The sequence below is a fragment of the Haemaphysalis longicornis genome, unplaced genomic scaffold (genome assembly GCF_048455015.1).
Source record: "Haemaphysalis longicornis isolate Haplotype H1 unplaced genomic scaffold, Haemaphysalis longicornis Haplotype H1 scaffold_12, whole genome shotgun sequence".
Classification (NCBI taxonomy): Eukaryota; Metazoa; Arthropoda; class Arachnida; order Ixodida; family Ixodidae; genus Haemaphysalis; species Haemaphysalis longicornis.
The window spans coordinates 107,649,057-107,676,236 of NW_027526225.1; the positions used below are offsets into that span (position 1 = coordinate 107,649,057).

General features: G+C 47.1%; 1 protein-coding gene across 19 annotated transcripts in view; it reads left to right on the top strand.

Annotated features, from left to right (window-relative positions):
* LOC144163204 (uncharacterized) overlaps positions 1 to 27,180 on the top strand; it is a 1,050,610-nt gene that overhangs the window by 824,333 nt on the left and 199,097 nt on the right. For 8 of the 19 annotated variants that reach the window (XM_077694044.1, XM_077694046.1, XM_077694045.1 and 5 more), the window contains one exon: positions 3,300 to 3,369. The exons of the other annotated variants lie outside the window; for them this stretch is intronic. The gene's annotated coding sequence lies outside the window, so the exon portion shown is untranslated. The remainder of the gene's footprint in view (positions 1 to 3,299; positions 3,370 to 27,180) is intronic. 19 annotated transcript variants of the gene reach the window in all.

Sequence of the window (27,180 nt, forward strand, 5' to 3'; positions counted from 1 at the left end):
TCAAACACGGCGCGCTTCAGCGCCTGCGTTGCGTCGGTGCGTTAAACCCTACAATCAATCAAGGTACACGTGCGGTCTGCAAAGAAAACTGGGCAGCTTTTTAGGGCTAATATACCCACCGCTCGTGCAGATCTTGTGCATGGCCCAAGCTGCGGTTGTGTAATCAAGATCGGATGTGATCAGAACAGTTCCCTAGATTGCTATTGTCGCGCCATGCTACTCCCACTGCTGTGGAGCATTCTAATTACGCATGGCATGCTTTTTCCATTTCAGCTACTAGTCTATCCGGGCTCTCCAAAATCACTGGAAAAATGTTTTGATAAGATAAGATAGCAAGAGCATGCAAGTGTAAACGTTGTTTGTGTGCTAGTTGCTCGCGATATCCCCGAAGGGCAGAAACTCGTGTTTTTCCAAATAGGGGGGGGGGGGTAACAATGCTTTACTTTTTTATTTTTCTAGTTTCTTTAATCAGAGGAAAATATCGGGAATCGAAGACACAAAAATGCACAAGCCACATAAAATGAGCGATTGGGCAACCTCGCCAACGCCACTGTTTGAGTCATCTCTCGTGGCCTTGTTTGACCATTTTCGATGTGTCGCGTACAAAGGTAGCGAAAAAGAAGTCCCGTGTGCAGAAATAAATACAGCCACCCGGTGACAACAGAAGAATACGCATAAAAATGAAACTCGTCGACGTGCCAAGCCGAACGACAAAGCGCTCACTCGTACGGCGTTTAAGAGAGCTCAAGTGTAAACACCTCCGGGGAAGTGTTTACCGTCCTTCTGCGGTCATTCACATCCCCGCGCTTTCTTTCCAGATCGAAACCAGTCACTTATGAAACTCCGGCTATCGATGCTTGAAGTTTTCAATTGTATCCTTCAAAAGTTGTCAAAATTGCTTCACCTGACATTTCACTCTTTTTCCTTTCTTCGATTCTTCTTGTTCTGTTTGATATAATTTAGCGCACGATGCTCTGTAGGTTTTCACCGTCTCGTTGTCTTCAGTTCTTTCACAGGCTTCTCTTGAATACAAGTCTGTGTCACCCCGCATTTCACGCTAACCCAGATTCAAAACATAGCGATTACGAGCTGAGGTAGTTTTAATCTCAGTTCCTGCTGTTCTGGTCTGATATTCTGGTAGACACAAAAGCTATAATTGAAGCGATAACAAAGCACCCCATGCAGCTAGAAAACAACGGCACAGGCATTCATTGTTGCTAAACAAGATGGGTAGCACGGCTAGCCCAAACCGATGTTACACTAAGGCTATGTTCAGACTATCGACGAAAAAGCCATATCATGCGCTATGGACGTAAAAAAACGGTGTTTCACGCAGTTCGGTTGGCTGAGACATGAAATGACGTCATTATTTAAAGATATTACGACAGTTGCGACAACAGTCTGAACCCGGCATATGGTGTCTGTTATCCTCTCCCCTCGAAGGGACCTTGCAACACCTTCGATAAGCGCTTTCACTCTTTCCTTCGCGTCTGGAACCACTGCGAAAGCTATACCAGAGTCCTTCAGAAGCATTGAAGGACTCTGGCTATACTAATTGGCAGCACGGAGCGGCACTGGATTTCCTCGTTGCACTAGATACGTCTTCCATTTATGCTTTGTTTTTGTGCACTTCTTTTTAAAGTTGCTATCGAAAAGTGTTCATTGTTGCAACTGCAGGTAAACCGGCCAAAAGCCGCTACATGATCTCAGTGACATAATTCGGGCCTTCGAAGAACGTCAACACCGGGAAAGAGAGTAAAATCTTTTGCGCGAATTCCCAAGTTATCCTATGAGCATAGAGGAGTAATTTTTGGCTAAGGTACTTTGCGACCCCCCAATTTAAGTACTGCGTGTGTTGGGTGACTTCGTTCTGCAAGCATTTATGATTTCAAAAAAAAAAAAAAGATGAAAAAAGTGTTGCAGGGTCTTTTTAATCCATCCCCTTCCCGAAACAGGACAGGTATCCTCTTGGTACCTGCATTGTATAAACCGCTGACGACGCAAACATCAGGGAAGTCTGCCCGAACGAAGTGACAGTCTTCAGTAATAAAAATTAAACAAGCAGTTTTACTTCATCAGGGAGTTATCGGCGCAAAAATCGCAACGCAACCAAAAGACAAACAGGCACGAATGTGGACGACACCATCACTGATAGCGTCATTCCTTTTAATTGTACACTTTATTGCCCTCGGCCTTCACATTCGAAACCAACTAAATGCAGCATGCTTGATTCTTCTCTCCTCGTTGCCGTTAAAGAGTCATGAGAAAAAACACAAGTTTGGTTCATTGGAAAGATTGCCTCGTTAGAATCTCACTGTCCCGGCTTTTGACGTAAACTTCGCTCAGAAATGCTACATAATTAGGAAAAATGGGAATTACCATGTGACCCGCTAGTTAATTTCCCGCAACTGAACAGGGCGTCATATCTGACAGCTCTGAGATTGGCTGAGGCCAGCAGAAGCAAACGGAAATTAGCAGGGCTTATAAGCTTGCCGGACGAGCTAGTTGCGCTTACATTTAGGGAACATTCTTTTCATAGCAGTACGAATGGTGCGGTAAACAGCGGAAGTTACGAAAGTACACGTAAACGTAGAAGTACCGATGCACACTGCTGTTGGTACTGCGCGCACAATGCTGTTTTAGCTGCACAGCACAGCGGTGCTTCGGGGTTGTCTCAGACGACACTTCCGATCTGCGTAAACGACGGTGTCTTAAGTGACCATATATGTCGAGCGAACACCATGTTTCACCAAACGATCATTTTATACCTGAACAAAAACAAGCCAGGCACAAATACGATAAAAAATACGATCAAGCAGATACGATCAAGCAGAGAACGGCCTACCACGGTATGGTGTCGCCATCTAGGTTGAATAACGGTAAAGAAGGCTGCCTATAACATATGACATCATTGCAGACGTCACCAAAACACCCGATTCGGCGATATAATCAAAATTGTAAATTAAAATATTTGTCAGTGAATAAAGCATCGTTTGCGTCCGGACAAGTAGTGGGGGAACCACAAAACACGAAATCTTCCGAATAAAACAAACTTGTATTTTGTCTGCAAGGCCCCTTTCAGGCGACAGCTTGCTTGATAGCATAATATTACAGCCGGCGCAGCATACTGCATTCAAGGAATATCAGGAAGCAGGTTGCGTCATATCCCTAGACTTTTCGTAATACAATGATAAACGGGAAAGCGTCTCCTTCGGCCATGTTTGTCGAGGCGTCTCCTTGTGACGTCCGCACAAAGCGTACATCTTTGACACTGTTCTCATTTAAGATACTTTTTTCAGAAACACTGCACATGCTGCTGCTGCTGCGACACTGGCTCCATGGAAGCTGAAGGCAAGCTGAGTTTAGCTGGTATGCGCGCTTTTCTTTGTGTTTTAATTAGTTCACACGCTATATTCAAATTGTTGCAGCCGATTCTGACTCTCCTTTTTTATGTGTTCGGGATTGGTTTCTGTTGCCTGCGCTCTTGAAGTCGTGGCAACGAACGGGAATTTCGCGTGCGGCTTTTGAGAACGCCTTTGCAGACGCCATCCGGTTTTTTCTTTCGCCAAACTAGCCAGGAAAAGTTTTCGCCTTAAAGCGGCGTATGTCATAACGGCAGCACAAACAAAACGACGTGAAAAAAGGCGCAACATCTGATAGTTCACTTTGCGCGTGATGTTAACACGACTACTTGGCCCTACGTAATTCAGTGGCATGCGGGCGCTTCTGCACATGTTAGCTTGAGTCCCGTGCGTGCACTACTGTACTTTGTTGTGTACTTTATCTTTTTAAAATTTTAAGATCGAGTTTTCACCAGAAATGCGCTTCCTACGACTTTTTTATTGCTGTAGTTACGCTACACGTGGAGCCCTGATGACAGCTTTAATGACGCCTTTTGAGTATTCAGTGATTTCAAGCGTAGCGGAAAAAGGCTTCACCAACTACGCCACCGCGGCGTTAACACTGGAAGAGTGCATTTGAAGCTGTTTAACGAAGAAAAAATTTTGCGCTTACTCACCAAGATGACAGTGGTAAATTTAACAACAGAAAGCAAGATTTATATAATATGTATTTTCCAGCCTTTGTAATGGCGAGGAATACATTTACTTACTGGCGGGAACAATGCCAGAATATTGGCGTTTTTCCGGCTTCGAATAAAAGCTAGGTGGAAACGAGATTTCTATGACAAGAAGTCAGAAAAAACTAGTTTACCCGTATTCTTCACTAAGTGGCCACCAGAACATAAAAAAATCACAGAACTTAGATTGAGACGTCAAGAGAAGCGCATTTGCACGTTTTATTCTTTCTTACCTGCATCCTTCTTTTTGTTCGCGCGGGAGAAACCAATTGCAGACGCGCTTGCGGCTTCGAGAAAAATTGAGTCACGCTAAGCGAGTTCTCAAGTGTGCGGGGCTAAAAGAAACAAACTGGAATAGCTGGAGCACAAACACAATACATCAGGATGACCTTGAATAAATTCCAGGTTGTGGTGCTTCGTACACGAAAGAACAAACAATCTTTTGCTTGTCAGAACGCTTTGGTAGGAAGACGACACTTAACTCAAAGAAGTGGTATCCGGATGTCTGGCAATTAATTCCGACGTCGCAGTTTCGGCATTTGAAACCAATGAGGGAAAGAGTAAGTTTCGAGGAAAATAGTCGAGAAAGTTGGGAGTGGAAGAGCGAAGAAAATGACATTGCAGAGGGCAAGGACCGGCATGAGGAAAAGATTGATTTGATTAATTATGAGGCTGAACGCGCCGACGCACCGCAGGCGATAAGGTCCGCCGTAGTGGAGGGCTCCGGATTAATTGTCACCACCCGGGGATCTTTAACGTGCGCCAAAATATCGTACACACGGGGTGTTTTTGCTTTTCGTCTCCATCAGAAAAGCGGCCCCCGCGCACGGGAATCGAACTCGTGTCCTCGTGCTCAGCAGCGCAACGCCTTAGGCACTAAGCCACCACGGCGGATTAGGAGGAAAAGAGGAATGTTTCTTGTGCCCCATGGGACGGTTTCGCTTGGTTTCTTTCGTTATAATGACATCCCTATTTTTTCGTGGCGCTGCTTAGTTTTATGCTTTGTATTTAGGCGGCGTTTACCCGTGCTATCGTAATCGATTTCAGGCAGTGGAGCGGCGTGATCAATCACGCAATTGCGTTCGGCCGGTTTCGCTGCCTAACGCACGTAATACAAGCAAGCAGCAACAAAATGCCAGGCGTGTGGAAGAGCGGCAAGGAGCAGTGCATTTGCATGATGCATCCGGTCACCGCTCGCATAATCCGACAAGGCGCCACGCTATGCGCATCCGATGTCAGGGTCCCTTGACCCATGGAGCGCACGCTTGCCATGATTTAATTAGGGTTAGCGACGCTTGGTGTTTTTGCAACGAAAAGACAGAAATCCAAGAAACGTGTTATCTGAATTGAGCTCGCCCCAAAAGGCACCAAAGTGGTAAAGCAGAACAGAATACGGACGGCAACGATGTAACCATACAACCAACAATAATAAACAAACAACGTCTATAAAGTGTTACCTATTGAGTTATTTTTTTTTACATAACAATGCAGATGCTACACTGGCTAAAAACATGGTGGTGGTGGTGGCAAAACAGTTAATGAGCCAAAGGGAAGGGGTATAAGGGCGTGGTTAGCCTCCTAAGTCCAGGAGGCCTCTTGTCCGGGCTGCCTCCAGTGCGCGCCGCACCAGGGTGACCTGGCGCTCCGGTGCGGAGCTGGTCAGCTCGGACTCCCACTGCTCAGGGGAAGAGGAGGGGTGGGGATGTGGATGTTGGGGGCAGGAGAAGACGAGGTGGTAGGTGTTGAGAGGGATGTGACAATGTGGGCAGTCGGGTGGAAAGAGAGAACGGGAAATGTGGGATAGGATGATGTGGTTAAAGTAGGTTTCGGTCTGTAGTCGGCGGAGGATGTAGGCCGAATAAAAAATATTTGTTTTTCTGCAGGAGGTGCGAGGGATTGTTATTGCGCTTCCATCTTTCGGCATCTTTCTTTCCTTGTTAGGACACTGCTTTCAGCCAATGTAGCCTCTGCATTATTTTGTAAAAAAATAACTCAATAAGTGAATTTTTACAGACGTTGTTCGTTTATTATTGTTGATTGCACGTTGAAGCCGTTGGCGTCCACCGTCTGTTCTGCTTCTCCATTTTGGTGCTTCGGTGGTGAAGTGAATAGAGATAATACATGGTTTCAACTTGCACCTTTTGTGGGCCAAAGTCCGTGTTAAATTTCAGTCATGTCTTCAATTCCCCATTGAAGCAACGCTTTTGAACTTTTGAAGCAAAATGTCAGTTTTCTTACATTCAAAGCGCGCAGAGTTAGAGCTTTGTTCACCACGGACTGTGTCTCTACGATGTGCGAAATGTACAGTTTAGACGAATTCTAGCGCAACTTGCGCATCACATCTATTTAACGGGCACCTACACAAAAACAGGCAGCTTTGGGACCGTTGTTAAACGACAAAATAATCCTCTCCACGTTCCCAAGGGGTAATTTAAGATTGAATTACCGTCGGAAATTTTATGATAGCGACGCTGTAGTTCCTTTGTGCCTAACAGCCTTTCCAACAGAAATGTGAACCTGCCATTTTAGGTTCAACTGAAATTCAAGGGAGCTTCAGACCCTACTGTGATCGAAAGGTTAATGGTAAAATCTGTGCTCTCGCGGCTTTCATTCTCAGGTTCCATTCTATCGAAGCTTGCATTTAAACACGCGAATAGAGCAAATGAGATTTAAGCCCATTGAACTTTCCACATTTTACAACCTCATCTTCTCGAGTGGCATTTGGGCATTACTTTGGGTTTATTTATATATGTTATTATTCCTACTGCCAAGCTTTCTTGCTCTAGGTGCTGAACCATCGTATCCAGTGTTCTCCCGACACACTGAACAAGGTCAATAATGATACCGTGGAATCCCTTCTGGATGACAATCACATACACATGGCCATCTTCACGGAGTCTTCGTTAGTTTCTGACAGAATTCGTCCTGAGCTACTGTGTGCTAATTCGCACTGCGCTGTTTTTATCACTATATGAATGGACGAAGGGGTGGGGGTGTCCTGGTATTCACGAAAAACAGCCTTTCTTCTTACCTGCTCCCGAGTAATTGTACACTTGAAATTCTTTCTGTGCACATATTCATGTAGAAATGCACGTGCGTACTCATATCTTGTTATCGACCCCCTTTCCCCGATTATGACCTTTCTGTTATCGATGAATTCCACTCTTTTGTTCTACTTGTAACCTCTGAATTTCCACGTGCTACCAACATTCTTTGTGGTGATTTTAACTGTCCTGGTATACTGGGTAAATCTAAAAGCACCATCAAAGCAGTCCGAAGATTTTCTAGATTTCTATATAAGCTTTCATCTTAGGCAAAACCATAAATTTTAAGATCCGGGTCATAAGGAGCTTTGACCTGGTCCTGACTTCTCATCCCGGAATACATTGAGTCGTTATATTGTCACGAAGCGGTTGTCTTGAAGGAGACACAAGTTTATTGGAGCGAACTTGGGCTCCCCTAACAACTCAAAAGAACACAGAGGCGGCGAAGCAGCGGTCAACAAAGTGACTAGCACAGGCGAGTGTCGTCGAATGAATGCCGCGGCGTCTGCTCTGCAGGCTTTTATCTTTCGGCGCAAGTGTTTCTGGAAACGTCAATTCACATCCAGAACATTGTAGATCGCAGAAGATTATTCTCGGCTAGTGACGTTAGGGCGAAACAGTCTGCTTATCTGAATGTGAAGGCCCGTGCGGCATAAAAGCAAAGAATGTAAGACGCGCTTCGTTTGGAACGCAGATAACACAGCCGGGCGTGGCCCGGCAGTAAAAACAAACAATAAATAAACAAACCCATACATGGTTCGCGGCAATATTGTGTTGATGGGCTGAGTAATCACACTATTGTCTTATTCAATTTTACTATTCCCGTTCCAGTGAGACTGCGATCAATAAAACTAATTTGAGACTACAACATAGCCGCCATTTCTAAAATTACACGGAATTTAAAACCATTATGAATATCAAAATGAAACTGCTTTTAGGAGGTAGGTTGACGAAAATTGGCTGTTGTATCAACAAAAACTACCCAGCTTAATCAATAATTACGTACTCCTCGTTGGAACCCGTGGTCTCGTGGGAACGCCCTGGTACACAAACCTACTTGAAAGACTAGCAAAAAGAAAAGGCGCCATTTCAGAGTGGCAAGAAATTCTGGTACTGCCCCGAAATTGAAGAAGTACTTCCATCTTCTCGCTTGAGTCCAACAGCCTCCTTAAATGCTTAAGAAAAAAAAATATTCACCGGTACCTTTTCAAAATCATTCTTGCAAATCCTTAAAAAAATTGGAAATACTCGCTCCGAACAGAAATCAGTCTCGTAACATTACTACAAGCAATCCGTTTTTGTCAGACATCCCAGTCAAAGCACGCTCTGACGTCCTAAATTCTAATTTTTCATCTGTTTTCTCCTGTGAACCTTCCACCAACATTCCTGTTTTACCAGGATTTGGCTTCACTTAATGCCTCCTATTGGAAAAACTACTGAAGGTTTTACGAACCTATTCAATAAGCCTAAAATGTCCAGCTCCCCCGGACTTGACAGCCTACCTATGAAAATATTAAAACGTAATAACGCCATTTCCAGCCAGACAGCACAACTAAATTTTACCAGTCCATATGCGATGGTACTCTGATTAAAGAAGGGAAACTAGGCAAAGTAATCACTGCCTTTAAGCCTTGTAAGCATTCCGTCTCATTGAATTATCGCCAGATCTTACTAACACGTATTGAATGTAAACTTTTGGAACATATCACACATTCGCCCATTGCATCACACCTCAACAGGAATTTCGTTTTCTTTAGCAACAAACATGGCTTTCGTTCATGCTTATCATGCGAAACACAACTTTTGTATTCACCACAGCGCTTCACCTAAACTTAAATACTTCATTTCAGACTGACGTCGTTTACTTAAATTTTTCAAAGGCTTTTGGTCACGTCCTTCATAAGCGACTATGGTTCAAACATTCATGCCTTCATCTCGACCCACTAATCCATCAATGGATCACCTGCTTCCACCGCGTTCAGTTCACCTGAGTTGAAGATCGCTGCACAAATACTACCAAATTATTATCTTGTGTTTTTTCAGAGATTCGTACTTTGCTTATTTCTTTGGATAATATTTATAAGCGAGCTTCCTACATGCATTACATTCTCAATTTGTCTTTTCGCTGATAGTTGTGTCATTTACCATCACGTCACTACTAGCAACGACCAAGGCATTCTGCAAAATGACCTAACCTCGACTGGCAAATGGTGCTCACGCTGGATGATCAATATAAATGTTAGCAAATGCAACGTCATGCACGTAACTAGGAAACGCTCCAACACTGAATTTTCAAATTGTTAGGTTTAGGAAATTGCCGCTGAAAGTTCTCTCTGACGGCCAAGCAAGGATCTTTTGGTCCGCCGCCTTTCAGGTCTCTCCCAAAGTGGACACGTTAGCACGCTCCAGAACCAGCGGCAACCGGCTCCGCGAACTCGGCGTCTGTGCTCCCCACTTTACGCGTGAACGCACGTAAACTGCCGAATAGGAGAGAACGTGAGAGATCGCACCACGAACACTGCAGAAGACTGTTCACGAACGTCGAGCGGGTCGGCGCCGAGGGCTCCTCACGGGGCGCCCGTTCACATGCACTCAGAATTTTTCTTGGTATTTTTTGCAAGCTCCTCACGTGGCGCAATCCCATGCGCAACCATTGCCGACACGGGGCACTCCTCACGGGGTGCACGTGCATGTGTGCTCGTTTTTTTCTTTGTATTTTTTCTCGCAACGCTATACGGCGGAACTAAGAGCTTAAACAGCTCTGCTGTTAGTAATATTATAAATGTTTGCTATTACAGCATCCTTCACAGCAAACACAGTCTGGATGCGCGAAATGCTGAAGCTGACAGAACGGAGTTGCCAGTGAAAAGATTGGCCGATGCGCTTACCAGAAAACGTACGTGCGCTAGGCCCATGGCATTGAAATGAAAAACCAAATAAAGCTTCCTAATACTCGCAGGGATGAATTCAGAAAAGTGTTGTGAAAGATTCAACCCATTCCAGGGCTGCTAAAGAGCTGCGTAGAATGTCTTTACTCGATCTTGTGAGAATATTACCCATGGGTGGTCACTTCTCGCCTTGGAAATGTGTGTATGCATATATGACTTTAACGGGTTTATTTCTGCGGACCTCAGCCCCCTTGTATGTGTCGTGTATCCAAGCGGATAAAAACGGTACTACAAGAATAATACCCGACAGCAGGTCCGTATAGTAAGGGACCCTTTTGGATTTCACCACTGCATGCCCCGGTAATAACACAGGGAAAAGTGCTTTTTACTGAAAGCAGACAAGTTGTAGAAGATGTCAAGTTTCCTGCTTCAGGCTAAAAACAGCCAGGGACAAACAGAAGTTCTTCCGTACTTAGACTCAAGTTAAGGCGATTAGCAACATTATTCTGCTGCAAGTCATTTGAATTCACAGGCTTTACGCACTATAGCTTGTGCTATGCGGCAGGCCGCACTTGAGGGCTGCGAATAATTTTCCACCATCTGGGAATCTTTAACATGTCCCAATAACTTTTTCGTTCTTTGCATGCATAAAAAAATAGAGAGAAAGAACCCCCACTGCGCCACGAAGTAAAACTCTGGGTCCTTATAGTCAGCTGCAGAATGTCTCAGCCCCTGAGATACCCTTGCTTGTTTCTCTCAAGGCTTGGGTATGCGATAAATGCAAATATCACCATTCTACTTGCCAGTATCATTCAATATTTGATTTGGCCTAATGGAAGATAAAGGCCCGTACTTTTTGTGCCCCTTTATAGTGTCTGTTAAAGAAGGCGCCACCTAGAGTCAAAGGTTACAGAGTATCGGCACTCTTTTCTCCCATTGTTCTGTGCCGCCACAGTGAGCATTGGTCAGTTCGTACCACGGGACATTTGTTTACACTGGGACGGTTTAAGGAAACAGCCATTTTGTTGTTTATGGGTTTTCTGGTGGTCAACTGTTGTAGTCTCCGAACGCGAATCAAAGATAACGCGCTCCGCAACATTTCAGCTGCAGGTTTGTGTCCGAAGCTGCCTTGTTGCTGCCTCTTCAGCAGTGTTGTTTACAACTGTCTTCGTTAAAGCTATCGGGGAAACTGCAGAATCGGCAATCGGCCAACACTGATAAACACCGAAATGGCCGACATTGCTCCCTTCCGCGCCTCAGTGACGGTACTCTGTATCTTATCTAGTGACACTACCACCACCATTCCTGCTTCTTCAAATGGCAGTGCGGACGAGTCAAAACCGACTGCCATGCCCAGAAGACACCTCCAAGGTGCCTAAGCAAATATGCTTTTCGCAACCTCTGCCGTATACACCAGATTTTAGCGGCCGATGAAGTCCACAATCCTCTAGTATACACAGGAATACAGTGTTGGGAAGTTTGTCAGTAGTTGCATATCCAGTTTTTGGAATCGCTTTCGTTTTCTACCACGTGCCTCTTTCAAGGTTGGCAATGTTTTCAAGCTGATTTGGGGCGCCTATATTAAGCAATAAAAATAGTAGCTCTATTGGTTTGTTCTTTCGGTAGACTAGAACACGCTCCTTGTAATGGTGATAACTAACCGAAACGTAAATAAGCACACTCACCATAGATCAAGTTCTTTTGTGCAGAGAAAAGGGCCTCTGATAATTTTCCTTGCAGCCAGCCTTCTAAATTTTTCACGGCAGGCTTCAAGAAGTGGGGTTTAATATGCTCTTTGCACGCTACTGGATGCGTGAGACTACTCTCGAGGCTCGCCTGACAGCAACAGGCGTCTTTTCATCCCTACAGATCAATTGATTAGGAACTCATTAGGTAGGGTTTCCCAATCGTTTTACTAAAGGACTCGGCTCATTCGGCGTGCTGGTTTTAGCAGCTGTTGCCAGCGAAAGTGCGTCCAATGCTCTCGTACTGGGACTGCGCGTGCCTTCCTGTTCGTCAACGAAGACAAGCAGCGCTGCAAGGTCGCGTAGAGCTCTCGTTCATGTTCTATGACTCAACGTACCACTAATTTGAACAAGCCAACTGGGTATACGCTGGCATGAGTAACTGCGAGCTTAACTGAGAACTCGTGCACGCCTTCCACCGGTGCTATTTAGTGTGCAACCGTTCCGCTAGGGACGGAGCTCAGAGTCGTCGGTAAGACCCGAGGTCTTCAATTTCACTCGAATTAGCTGTGAGCCTCATAGATCCTGATTAAAACAAGAGCCGGAAATTGGTCTGAGTTCCCCGTTTTTATTCTCCTCGGAATGACTATTTAACAAGTGTACAGACCAACACGAAATGTCGTTTGCTGCCGCGCAGGCTTAAATTAGCGATACTTACGTTTGTTTTTATTGTCACTACATGAAAATAATGGTACAATAAAAAGCTTAAACAAATATTGTGTAAACACGAACAGTCCTTCTCAACAAAGTTCCTGTCACGCAGTTGAGGTATCCCCCGCGGTATCGATTTTCGTTGACATTTTCGTTATCCCTTGTTGTGATACACGGTGCCTCTGGCAAAGAAGTTTTCGCCTGTCCTTCTGCACTTACGTCACGACATAAGTAAATCCGCAAGGAAATCCCCCTTTCAAGGATGATCCCACCCTGCATATCACTTTACAGTTCTTTTGAAAACAAAAATGGCGCCCAAACTCTCACAGTACTGTCTTGCCATTTCTATCAAGGAAACTGTTTTTCAGGTTTAATTGCGCTTCTTGCATTACAAAATCAGTCGGTTCAACACAAACGAGTAGGCTGTAAAAAAGGATAAAAAATTCCACTCAAGTGCGCAGCAGGATCCCACTCTCCTGAGTAGAAAAATTACTACGCCAAGGTTCCTGCTGATTGCATAAATTGTTTCCTGCTTATCGGGGGACGAAGGAGGTTGTCACAAAATGACGAAGGAAACGGCATGAAACAAGAAATGAACCATTACATCGCACATGATGCACGGAGTATTCTTATGTGCGCTGCTGTGTTCCATGTGGCAGGAACTAACTGAGGGAGCCACCGCATAGAGAGGACCACGCAAATAACCATAAATGCATCCAGTTCAAGGCGAAGCAGTGTGTGGGCTGTAAGGCATGCTGTAGTGTAAAGTTAGTGGTTAATTTTGATCACCGGGAATTTTCGGTTTAATCCGATATCTCGTACTTAAGGGCATCCTGGTGTTTGTTTTTGTCTCTGTCGCAAAAACTGCCCGGTGGCGGCAAAAAACCCAGACCGCCTGCTCTGCACCGCAACGGCTTAGCCACTAACCACCATTTCGGGCAGCGCACAAAACATGTTTCAGGATAACGGTATCGGGGAAGATGGCGGCAGGGCAAGCCCAACAAACGCGTGCAACTTTTATAGTTCCTTCTTGGATCTTCTCCAGGCTGTCGGAACCAAGGGCTCGTTTTTCACCTTCCCAGTAGCCATGGTGTCCAATCTACTGACACGCACATCCTTTCAATCGATTTCCCTGTGCGATAGAACACCCACGCAACGAGGACAAAAGCAGTGGGAGCTGCTGGCCTCTCGTTGTCTTCTCTGCATATTGCCGGAGAATCTCTGGCATTTTTCGCCCCGTCTTTCCTTGCAGGCGAATGAATTAATGAGTAAATTTATTTTTTTATATACTATTGAAAGGAAATTACACTGGCTTGTGTAGTTTGTTACACCTAAGGGTGGACACCAGAACGCCTGCTGGGGGGCTGGGGAATACAGACATTCAGGAAAGGAAGAAAAAAGAGTGTGAGAGGATACATATACACCTATATACAGGACTATACACTAAAAAACAAAACAAAACAAAAAATACGGCCACAGGCCAGTTTGCTACCTGTAGAGAAAGCGGAGTGCTGGGAGGAGTCGCGAGACTTCCAGGTAGGAAGGGCCTCATAGACTCCGCCTCACGGGCACTGCCCGGCGAGTACAAAATTTCTTCGATGGGCGGAGCCCTTCTCTTGAGGGCGCCGAGCAGTTCAGCCCTGCCTGCCGACAACTGTGGTCACGCCAGGACCAAGTGCGGCAGGGTCTGGACGGTCACCCGACATTTCCGGCATGACCGGTCGTCGAACAGCTCGAAGCGGTGTTTTCGCTCGGCCGTCCACACGTAACCCACTCGGAGGCCCAGCACACCCGTGCTGGGTCACGGCTACCCTCCGTTGTTGCTGGGTACTCGGCCCGCACGTGCGCTAGATCACGAGGCATATGTCGCATGAAGCTGCCTGGACCGACCGCTCCACTATCTATCTGCCAGGGGGCACATAGATCGTGGGCGTCGGCGGCCAGCTCGTGTGCCCGCTCGTTACCCTCCAGCCCCCTGTGGCGTGGCACCCACTGCAGCTTCAGGCGAGCGCCCCATGCCGTGCCGTGCCGCCTTGTCCCTCAAGGCTCACACCAGGAGTGAGTGCGGGTCACCCTCCTGGAACCGCAGTAGGGCCACCCTGGAATCGCGCAGCAGGCGCGGCGCTCCGAAGGTAGCTCCAGCTGCAGTAGCAGTTCCAATCCAAGGCTGAAGCACACCAACTCGCCCGTGGCGGATGATGCCGCGTAGTGCTGCGGGGCCTGCCTAGTGGCATCCTCCGGCACAGCTGCCGCTGCGGCCGAACCATGCCTATGGTTCATGGAGCCGTCTGTGTAGGCCACGGTGTGGCCCTGCAGGTCTCCCCAGACGACTGCCCGGGCCAGCTGCATCTGTCCGCTGAGCGAAGTCCGCCGCTCGCCTCGCAGACCCGGTATGTGCATTCGCATCTCGGCCACCAGGGCAGGGGGGTGGGGGTCTTGTCTACGGGGGCCACCACGTGCACGTAAAGGGCCAGCCAGCGCCCCATGCGGGATTGGGGATATGTGCGCAGCCGCTGCGCAGGGGGCAGCAGCCCTCGGCCCGCTGCTGCCGGTCAGTATGGCCCAGGGCCCGCTGCCCCGCCGTCATTTGGAACGTCCATGCCTCCGCCTGGTCCATTGTCCTCTCGCACTGCGAGTCTCGGCTGGCTACGCTCATTGACAGATGAGGTGGCAATATTACCACAGGTGACACGTACTTGTAGGCTAAGAATATGGGCAGGCATTGGCACGTCGCCTAAAGGCTGTTTCCTCCAAGCGGGATCCGCTGGTTTGTCACGACGAAAGGGAATGCAAAAAGCATTACGTCGCTTCCCCAGCGAATACATATCAGTCTAGAAGTGTTACATTAGCCATTACACAATGGCTGATTGGGAAACCATACATTGTGACATGACATAAATTGCACTCTTTAAAGATATATACGACACGTGCATGGGAACTATACGGGTTCATCAGTCAACTTCGGTGTTTCGTATACAAAAGGGCGTCCTGAAAAGGGACACAATATCTCTGCAAGTATTTACAGCCTCTCTGAAGGGTGTGCTCAGAAAGCTTAAAGGAGCCATGAAGAGAAAACACAAGTTTGGTTCATTCAAAAGATTGTCTCGTTAGAATCATACTGACACCACTTTTAACGTAAACTTCGCTCAAGTAAGCTGCATAATTAGGAAAAACGGGAATGGTCATGCGACCCACCAGCTCATTTCCCGCAACAGAACCTATGATGTCACATGAGCTAAGCTCTGCGATTGGCGGAGGCTGGCAGAAGCAGACGCAAATTAGGCAGAGCTTACAAACTAGACGAACGAGCGATTTGCGCTTAAATTTAGGGCACATTCTTTACAAAGCAATAAGAATGATGGGACAAACAGTGGAAGTTACGAAAGCACATGTAAACATAGAAGTACTGATGCGTTCTGCTGTTCGTACTGCTCACAGCATGCTTGGTTTAGCTGCACAGCACTACGGGGCTTGGGGTTGTCTCAGACGACACTGGCGGATTGACGCAAGCAACGGTGTCTTACGTGACCCCATTTGTCGAGCGAGCAGTGTTTCAGGGAACGAATATTTTCTCCCAGAACAAAAACAAGCCAGGTTTAAATGCGGGCAAAAACAAACCAAACGCTTGCCACGGTATCGTGGCGCCATCTAGGTTACGGAACGTAAAGAAACGCGGGAACAAACCAACACCGCTGTACAGGGTGGAGACAACCTTTGAACGGTCCCGTGCCGCCGCAATTGGGCCAACGGGCTCAACGCGTTATTCTTTTCGTTTCCCACGAGACCTAGCAACGCGAAACAGACAATATGATTCAAACTTCTTCAGTAAACCGCGTTGCGGCGATAATTTTAGCGCGGTTTTGACACAATGACTTGCTTCGGCGGCGAGCGAGCAACCGAAAATGGCGGCGCCAGCGTATACGTGTCTCTACCCTGTACGGCGGATGCGTGAATGAAGGTACTCTAGGCTGCAGAGCGGTCGGTTCCTGTGATGTCATTTGGGACCACGAAAACGCACGATTGAGCGGGAAAATCAAAATTTTAACCTAAATTGTTTAATTTCTCAGTGAATAAAGCACCGTTTGTATCCGGACAAGCGCTGGGGGCACTATAAAACACGAAATATTTCGAATAAAACCAACTTGCATTTTCTCTTCATGGCTCCTTTAAGCAGACGAAAACATGGGTGCGAAAAAAGAAGAAATATTTGAGCCACCCAAGGTTTGCAGACGACATCGTCTTATTGAGTAAAAGCAGTTGGACATTGTAAAGAATGCTTTGCTAATTGTGCTGGGAAAGTTTGATCACACGTTTCAAAGTAAACAAAACATCAATAAGTATGCCGAGAACGTGAATTCAAGGTGGGTTGTGAAATCCTGGAAACATTAAGGGATTACGTCTATCTTGGGGAAGTCATAAGTGCTGATCCAAATCATGAAAACGAAATCACCCGCAGAATAGGCATGCGTTGGGCTGCTTTTGGTAGGAATTTCTGAGATGCTAAGAAGTAAGCTCTCTCTGTCACTCAAGAAGCTGGTATATAACCAATGCGTTCTCCCAGTAATGACGTATGGGGCTTGAATTTGGGATCTCATTAGGCACGTGAAAGGAAATTGGGATTGATTGATTGATTGATTGTAGGGTTTAACGCGCCGACGCAACGCAGGCGATGAGGCGCGCCGTAGTGGAGGGCTCCGGATTAATTTTGACCACCTGGGGATCTTTAACGTGCGCCGAAATCTCGTACACACGGGCGTTTTTGCTTTTCGCCTCCATCAGAAAAGCGGCCGCCGCGGCCGGGAATCGAACCCGCGACCTCGTGCTCAGCAGCGCAACGCCTTAGCCACTGAGCCACCGCGGCGGGTAAATTCGGATCAAACCTACGGGCTATGGAAAGAAGAATGCAGGGATCACTCTCAGGCAAAAAAAAAAAAAAACAGCTGTGTGGATTAGGGAACAGATTCGTGTGGAGGACATTCTAGCTTAAATAAAGCGAAGGAAATGGGGATGGGCGGGTCGCGTCATGCGCCGGAGGGACAACAGGTGGACCATTAATTTGATTTAGTGGCAGCCACTGGACCATTAACGTAATAGAGGTCGGCCTCGGGCTCGATGGAAGGATGAACTACGGAAATTTGGGGGGGGGGGGGAAAGGGGGACTGAGTTAGCACTCGATAGACGTCGCAGGTAATCTGTAGGAGAGGCCTTCGTCTTGCATTGCACACGACCACTCTGATGATGATGCTGATCATGATGACGACGACGTCGACGGCAACGACGACGACGATAATGACGATGATTGGGCAGCAAGCTATAGTGTACTTGTTTGCATTGGAAAGTATCAATCTAATGGCCTTATGTTTTCCAGCTCAGCGGCGCACGGAACGGCCCACTCAATCTTAGCATTCAGAGCAGATAGCCTTGCCTTATAGACATACGGGAAGCGATGAGGCAATATCACGCGCCTCTGAATTACTATAAAGAAATAAATGCAGGTTTCATATATATAACTTGCACCAGGTTTTAACAGCACAAAATACCAAATCACAAGTCATTAATAAGGTTCGCTTAGACGTGGACCGAAAGACAGTCGAGAAGAACGCGCAACGTATTATTCGGTCAGTACAATAAGCTTTTTCCTGTGCATGCTAGACATAAGACAAAAGAAGAAAGCTTGCACCTTTTCTTTACTGATGGAACCAGGTCTGGCTGTCTGTAAGTGAGAATACTCAAACTACAAGGTTCAGCAATTTACAATGACTTGCCATTCCTGTTGATTTTCAGAAATTAAAAAAAAAAGGCGAGGTGATCACGGGACCGTACACGAATTAAACGCGAGCTGAACCGAGAATTTTATGCCTCAACCTCGTATTACTGTACAAAGACAATACAAGTACAGTAATTCAATTGAAAATAAAATTTGGAAACTTCCGGTCTGGATGGGAGTCGAACCACGGTTTTCCAGAATGCGTCACCAGCATGCATTCACAACACCACGACAGCCCGCCTTCTCTAGCTGACTAAAGAGGGGTGCAGTGAAGGTGCTCAGGCCTTCGACTTAGAAACGTGTGTTGAAGACATGTACAGCTGAGCATGGGTAATGTGAGCTTTTAATTACAAAAGAATCAAATCAGGAGTAGGAAAGTACGTTTCCAATAAATGTCTTCCTTATTTTAATAATAATGAAATAACGGGGTTATGGGATGCCGGTTTGACGATACTAGCGCCACTACCCGGAGTACAGTTGAAAATCCGATCTTAAAGCCTACTTTAGGGCTGGCGCTAGGGATAACGTAACGCTATGAGCTCTGGCTTCGGGAATCGTTACTCACACCTTGATGTACAATAATTTGGACGTTGTTTGGCATTTGTATTTTCGACGTCTTGACGTAGGGGCTACCGAGAGTGATTATCCGGGCAATTAGTGGTAGTAACGGAGAGAAGAATAGCAAAGACGCCAACGCGAATGGATAGACCTTATAATAATGAGGACACATTCGGCAAATGGACACTTTATACTGACTATGTAAAAGATATACGCCGACTTCTTGTCAATGCACGCGCAGTATTGATGAATCGGTCTCTGCTGACTTGTACTAGTTTTGAACCAGCGTGCTTGGTCTCAGTTGCGCAATGAGCCACCGTTGCAGGTTTCTTTATTTTGTTAGCGGTCTTCTTACAGTCAATTTCTCAACTCGCCCGGCCTTTCAGAGTAAGAGCAGGGGGTCAAATACCCTTATGATTAGACCCTACAATTTTATCTTACTTCTATGAATCCGACTAGTCCGGTAGCATAAAGGGCGTTGCGCGTTTTCGAGTGTGAAACATCTAGCGGGCCTTCAATAAATCCACCGATTCGCATCGAACCTTAAAAGCCCCTCGTTTGCTAGGAAATAAAAATCCATACCTTACCCGGAGATGACAACGAAAAATAAAGGCTAGGTACGAGAAATCCACTCGCAAACTTTTACGACAAAAGATCGAACATTAATGACCCCCCACTGTAGCAGTTATGCGGCCGTAACGACAATCGCTCAGCATTACCAGCATTGTTCAAGTGCCTCTAACGCTGCTGGAAAGGACGCTTAAAGGAGCCATGAAGACAAAATAAAAGTTGGGTTTATTAGAAAGACTGCTAAGTCCCGATAATAATGATACCAATATCATCGCAATCTTCCAACAAATAGCGAAGATATTACAGAAAACGTGTGAAGCAGTCGCGATCCCCCTAAGCCAATTTGCCGCAACTTTTCTATGACGTCACAGAACCTTGTTTGTGCGATTGGCGGCCGCCTAACTGACCTGTCGCGACGACACCTGACTGGACGTCTGTAATGGGGCCTCCAGTTCCATTTGACCGCATCACTTGAATGCTAACGTGCAGTTAACGCACTGAAAATCATGTTTTATTGTTGGCCCGTATGACGTCATTCTTGCTCATAACACGTCACTGTGGCGCAAAATTTGAAAGTTTTTAAATACTTCTTGCTTTTTTTTCGTTAAAAAACATCTTTTGTGGCTGTACTGGAGCTGAGTGAGATACTGAATCCTAGTTCTTTCAAATTAAACAAAGTTGTATTTTCTCTTCATGGCTCCTTTAAAGGAGTACTGACACGAAATTTCTCGCTTTCAGTTTTTATGCTGTAAAGAATACCTATGGTCCCAGTAATTACGAAAATCGAACCGAAAGGCGTCAGCCACCAACATATAATTAATTATAGCACGTTTATTGCAACCACTTTCAAATTCGGTCGCCGCGCGGGAAAATGGCCGTTCGAAGGAGAGCCTGCAAGCGGACTGCCTGACGTCACGGTCTCCGTGACGTCGGACCGTGACGTCATGGTCTCCGTGACGTCAGGGACGTTCGCTGCATCGTCTGCTACGGATTGCACGCGGTTCACACTAAAGCGCTGGACACATGTACGATTTGTACACTCGATTCGCATGCGACTGATCGTTACGACTGTCACCACGACTAGTCGTACGCGTGAATTTGAGACACATGACCCGATGCGTGCATGCGATGCGTCGTCGGCGTCGCTCCGCCCACCGTTTTTGCTCCATGGTCAACTACGACTATCGCTGAGCTGAATTTGTAGATCCCGCGCGTTTAATCGCAAAAAATGGATAAAGCAGGCAATCGTGAAGCGTTTCCTGCCTTCGGAAACAGTTCGCGCACACGCCGGCCGCGCCTGCCAGCTCGGACACTCAGCGGCTCGATCCGGCGCAGACCACGGTAGCAAGACGGTAGCAACCGCTTGTCGCTGCTCTTCTGAATCAATCTGATCGTTAAAATGAAGTTCCACATGCGAGAAAGTAGGTGTTAGTGTGGTGAAAAATTGTGCTTGGGATTGTTATCAGGGCTTATTTTAAAAGCGGCGATCAGATATCTGCCGCGATGCAAGCGTATACGCTGACCGGCCCCCCGCGGCGCGCGGCGGGCGGTGCGCCGACCGGTCGAGAGATGGCAATACCTGCGCGGAAACGTGAAGTGCGCACTTCGCAAGCCTTGCTCACAGCGGTACCGCAGCCAAGCCAAACCTCCTATCGAAGCGAGACCGCCCACAACAACAGCGCAGGCTATCGCTTCCGGTTCCGGAAACAACTGTATGACGTCATGCTGAATCGGCCGCAAAATCGCGGATAGCCTGACGTCACACCCTAAGCGATTTCGCTAGTGCTGCCGATTTGTAATAGTTCGCGGCCAGGGCAATTAAAATCGATTTTTGATGCGTTTCCAGCCTCGGATCGCTCCAAAAATTTCTGTGGGTAATCTGTACAAACTACTGAAGCCAATTATATCGTTATTTAGGCCTCTAAATTTGGTGTCAGTACTCCTTTAAATAACCATCTAGTTTTTGCGTCTCGTACGCCTATTTCACGAAAAAGCGACTGGGTTTCTAGGCGATGTAATTAGACCGTTTTCCATAATTTCTTGCGAGCGTATCTTTTGCAGGAGATGTGTTGCTCCGTATGATCTGCAAGATTGCATCTTTGCTTACATGAAGAGACGTCGATGGCAGTTTTGCCGAGACTTTGCGCTCATTTCAGCCAATTGGTTCATGCGTATTATCAGTGAGTTGCGTAAACCGGATTCAACGCCCATTTGAAGACGGCGTTACTTGGGAAAAGGAATTTCCTAAAAGCAGATTCTTTAGTGAAGATATATCAAGTTTAATGGCCGCACAAGACTTAAGATGAGGACTAATAGACATCTCAGAAAATGCTAAATGACCCCTATTTCGTACGTTTAACAAACGCTCATCACACGATCGGGTTTCTTTTTGTTTTCCCTGACTGTTTGAGAAAAACGAAAAAAGAAATACCGTTGAGTAAAACAAACCAAACAGTACAGAACTTCTTGCTATGGGAGTGCTTTTAGCAAGGCGGTTGCATGGGGAAGTAAATGATTGCTCTCTGGCAGCCTGCGTCTCCGGCCGCGATTTACTGCTCCGAGAGCAATTACAGAAATTACGATCGTGCGCTTTCCCTTCATGCGGCGCAATACAGGAGCGTTATCTAGATCGGCTTCTAACAGCGCCGCTTCTGTTCTCCACTGACGTTGCATGTAAAAGTCAGGTTTAACGCTCACCAGCTGTTTTCTGTGCACTTTTCACTGCTGCGTGTCAGATCCGTGTTTAATTGGGGTCGAATTTCGTTTACCGTTTTCCCGCAGCTATCAGGAGCGTAAGATTCTTTGTTTTTTGAAGTCCAGCGGGAAACCGCGAAGGAGGTTATCAAACCGCTACACTACTCATTACCCTAATTTAAGCTTAGTGATCAGCTACCATTATATGCCTAACGACTGACATCAAGAGGCAAAATGGCTTCCCTGATGTTAAGAAAAAATCTTTCAAGATTAGTTTACACACAGAGGAGCACTTTTTTGTGTGAGCGCCAGGCTCAAAACGCTGCTGAGTGTCTAAAGTACCAGGGTTGTAGCTTGGAGCACAATTATCGGTTCAAGAGAAAAAAACCTCTCTCGAGGTGTAGATTGGGTTCTGACACTCCTGGATGTACCTGTACACTTTAGGAGGTTGCAGTCAGGCATTAACCGTATTTACCCGATTCTAACGCGCACTTTTTTTCCGAAAAAATAGGCCGAAAAATCGCATGCGCGTTAGAATCGAATACAAAACCGAAACTGCCGAAACAGCGGAAGTTTCGTCCGACCCATCGCCATCGCCATCTCAAGATGGCGCCAAAGCTTTTAGCAAAGCTTTTTCGGACGCAGCAAGCCTAGGCGCCTACGCCTTTCTAGCGGCGCTCACACAAATCGTCAAATCGTTTCACTTGCGCGCTCGATAACAGCAATGGCAGCAGCAGCTCCCACGCGTTCAAAACGAGCGGTCGGCTGAAGCGTGCACCTCTGGAGAAGCTCTCGGGATGGGCGTGCGAAGCGTGGGCCACGATCCCATCGACCATGGTTGAACGTTCGTTCGGAAGTGTGGCATCGCGAACGCGCTTGAAGGCACCGAGGCCGAGATGTTGTGGTCAGCGGACAGCGACGAGCAGTGAGATGAGTGAGATTACTTCGGGAAATAAATCGCCCGTTTCTCTCGCATTCGTTTGTCTGGGTCACAAAGTCCCGTGCGCGTTACAATCGGAGGTGCAAGTTTTTCCGCTTTTTTCGCCAGGAAAATCGGGTGCGCGTTAGAATCGGGGGCGCGTTAGAATCGGATAAATACGACAATAGAAATAGATTATGATTCCTTCGTGCAGAGTAGGGGTAGAGAAGTCGTCAAATTAAAGCAAAGCTACCTGTTATTATTTTAAGTCGGTGGGGAAAGATAACCACGTACCTCTAGACTGAAGCTTATCCCTGGTGTACTGCCAGTCATCCTTGCTTACACGCTGTCGCAATCTTTTATCAAGAGTGTTGCGGCCAAAGGTCATCCTTTCCAATTTACCCTGCGGCGTCCTCGTACACTGAACAGAGCTTGGCGGCAGGTAGCGGAAACGCCTATAGTTGTTCTTGTGCGGATGCTATTGTTAGGCACGGCGACAACAAAGCTGATCGAGCTCATCGCAGTGCTCGTAACCGTTACTCTTTTCCGGCGGAAAGGCATCGGTCTGGGGGAATAGGAGTGTCGGGAAACATTTCATTTCGGCTGCGACGTTCTGCGCCAACATTCTAGGGAAGAAAACCTGAGACAGCGACGAGAAATGCGGGCTCTGCATTAGAACCGGAGGTTGTCCACCGTGGAATGTAGGAGAAAACAAGCTGGGGGGTAGGCGGAGAGATTGCATTTAATGGCTTGCACAAAAAAGTAGGCTCAGGATCCTTTGCAGAAAAAAACAATTTACACCATCTTCCCGCGAGGGGAACCATGGGGTATACGATGCAACGCATCGGGGGTTGCCGTTGCGTTTCCGTTATGTTAGCGGTCTCAGCGTGTGGATTGCTGTTGTTGTGTATCCTATTTTCGCAGCATGTTCACCCCCGATGCGTCGCATCTACCCCATGGTTCCCCTCGCGGGAAGATGGTGCAAATTTTTAACCGAGCGCTAGCTGCGCGCTAACGCACAGCTGGCACGGCGACGGGAGCGAGCGCAGCCGAGCGCAAGCTGTGCGCTGACCGCGCTGACGCACAGATGGCGCTGCGGTGAGAGCGGCGGAGCGCGCAGCTGCCGCAACGAGGAGAATGGGGGAGGGATGCGGACTACTCCGCGACAACAACGCGGGACAAGGTGAGTTAAAGAAATGCGTTGCATCTAAAAGGTTACTGCCTGACAAAATAAATCGGGGTGGGGAACAAAGTGCCTTGTCGGGCCGGCTTTCACCAAAAAAGGTCACGCGAGTTCCACTGAGAAACTAGGTGGCGCTATTGAGAGTTGCCGCGGATCACGCCTGCAGCTCGTAAACATGACCGGACAAAAAGCGCGTTCAAGCGAAGCGTCATTTCAGGGACGTGTCCCTGTTGTTGCTGCAAATTTAATAGTCTAGGTCGGCTCCATGCCTTTGTGGAGGAGAGGAGAACGGTGGAGGACGTTGCATATAGTTGCCATCTTCGCAAAACGTGGGTGATGGTATCGCAGGGGACTTCAAACAACTGCTCTGGGTAATCGAAGAAGGTTCCCAATGAGAGACGCTTTAGTGTGATGGCGCGAATTCTTGGAATGGCTGGTGAACGTTCCGGCAACACAAAATGCTAGCCTAATAAGACTTCCGCGTTAAAAATTATCCCACACACATAAGAAAGAACACTGCTCACTCGATGTTGTTATTTTGTACCCAGGCTCATAGCAGAAACATTTCTTGTAAAAGAAGTTGCATCCTGCACTAGTGTGTTGCAGCGCTCGCAGAATTTGTCTTACCTATCTCTTACACATCTCCAAATCCCACACCAGTCATCACATCTGACAATTATTTGCAGCACATAAAAGACCGGAATGACCCGATACTTTGGTATCTCGCCGAAGAAATTTCTGCCATTCGCCAAGCATTCGAGCTCATGCACTCTCTCCTTAGTAATATTCTACAGGATGACGAACGCATGGAATTCCTCACCAATTCACTCAAACGTCCCCGTCCACCTATATCCACCGAAGAAGCTGCTGCATCCGCTTCCAACCCTCCCGAGAAGCGGGCTAACGTAGCTTAACGATGGCAGACAACAATAACACCCACATTGTACATTGGAACTGTAGAAACCTTAACACCAATCGAACCCTCTTAATCCAATGGCTTTTGACTTTGCCTTCGCAACCTCATGTAATTCTTATGCAGGAATCGCGTGCTCTTAAAGGTATTCCTGGCTACCGTGTCCTACATGCGGCTTACGACAGCGATAGTGCCCCATTAGTTAGCACATACATTCGCCAGGATCTTCGATTTGAGGTCATCGATGTACCCTCCCGTCTTGAGCGGTATCTCACTGCGTTTACTATGTACCCAGAACACTCTCGCCCGTTGTCTATCCTAAATTTTTATAATCCCCCTAAAGAGTACACACTTTTCAAGCCACTTATTCACTTTAGTTCAAGGTTGTATCGCGACTGCTACTTCATTATAGGTGGGGACTTTAATGCCCCGCACGTTATTCGGGGTTACCCACGCACCTTACGACCTGGCCGCATACTCAACGACACTTTAAACGGAGCTCAAATGACAGTTTACAACAACCCCGATTCCATTACTCGCGAGGGTAACAAACATCAACAGTCGACCATGCCAGACCTCACGGCAGGCCGGGGAGCGCGAGATGTCATCTGGAATGTTACAGATGAAAGACTACTAAGTGATCATTACATTATTCAAATCACTATCCCTACCTGTATCCGATCACCTAAACGTAAAATTTCGCTCACAAACTGGAAAATCTTTCGTGACATTCGCGACACCTCTCAGACGAATGGTAATCTCAAGAACTGGACTAAAGCACTAAAACAGGCCCACAAACAAGCCACACAGGAATGTTTCACTTCAGCCCCATCAGACAGCCCAGACCCTTATCTTGTCCGTATCTGGAAGAGGAGAAAACGACTCTTGCGCGCCCTTCGCACCCAACCAAATAATAGTCGGCTAGCCGAGCGCGTCGCTGAATTAACGGAGCATATCAAAGAGCACTGTGCTACGCTGGCCAGGAATCAATGGAATGAAATTTGTAACAGCATCAACGGCAGCCTGGATCAGAAAAGAACCTGGCACCTACTCAGAAAGCTCCTCGGGCCTCATCCGGCTCCTGTTCCCACTCTTGAGAAGCACCATTCATTGCTGGGATCGGACGCCTTAGCAACCCAGCTCCGCGACCTTTATATTCCTCCTCCTCTACCTAGCCTTTATCCAAACTACATGGGCGCCTCCAATGCAGAACTCGATGAGCCTTTCACCCTTTGGGATCTCGAGTGGGCGCTAGAACAACTAAAGCGAAAGTCGGCCCCAGGTGAGGATCAGATTACGTATACACTTATACGAAACCTATCCGACAAGGACAAGGAACATTTTCTGGGCATTATAAACTCCCACTGGGAAGAAGGCACCCTCCCATCGTCTTGGAAGCAATCCCTTATTACCCTACTACCTAAGCCAGGCAAAAAATCTTCCCTTGAAAATCTCCGCCCAATCTCTCTAACTTCTTGCCTGGGAAAGACCATGGAAAGGATGGTTCTCAATCGACTTGAGGCCTATTTTGAGTCCACAGATTTCTTTCCTCCTCAACAAATTGGTTTCCGCAAGGGTGTGTCTACCCAAGACCTCTTTTTCCTCCTAGCTCATGACTTTGACCCTCCTCCTCCTTCCCAGATACAGGCCATAGTGACCCTGGATGTGCGCAAAGCCTTCGATAACCTTGCCCATGATCCTCTCCTAAATATACTTGCTTCTACCGGCTGTGGGCCGAAAATGTACGGTTACATTGCTGCATTTCTGCGCGACCGCACGGCCAAGTTCCGTCTCCCTGATTCGGTCTCCGATCCTTTTCCCATCACGCGTGGTACTCCACAGGGTGCTATTCTCTCACCCACCCTTTTTAACCTCGGAATGGCGCCCCTGTCCCGTATTTTAGCATCGATCCCGAACCTCAAACATACATTCTACGCAGACGACCTTCCTCTTTGGTGCACATCTGGGTCTCCTGGGTCAGTGCAGGACACCTTGCAGCAAGGTATCGATGCAGTCACTAGGTATCTCGACACTGTAGGCCTGTCTCCCGCACCTGAAAAGTCCGAATTGCTGCTCATTTCGAAAACTCGCTATCAGCGAGAACACAATCACCTGATCACACTCACAATGGTAGGTCACCCCATCCCTCGCGTAATATCCTGCCGAATTC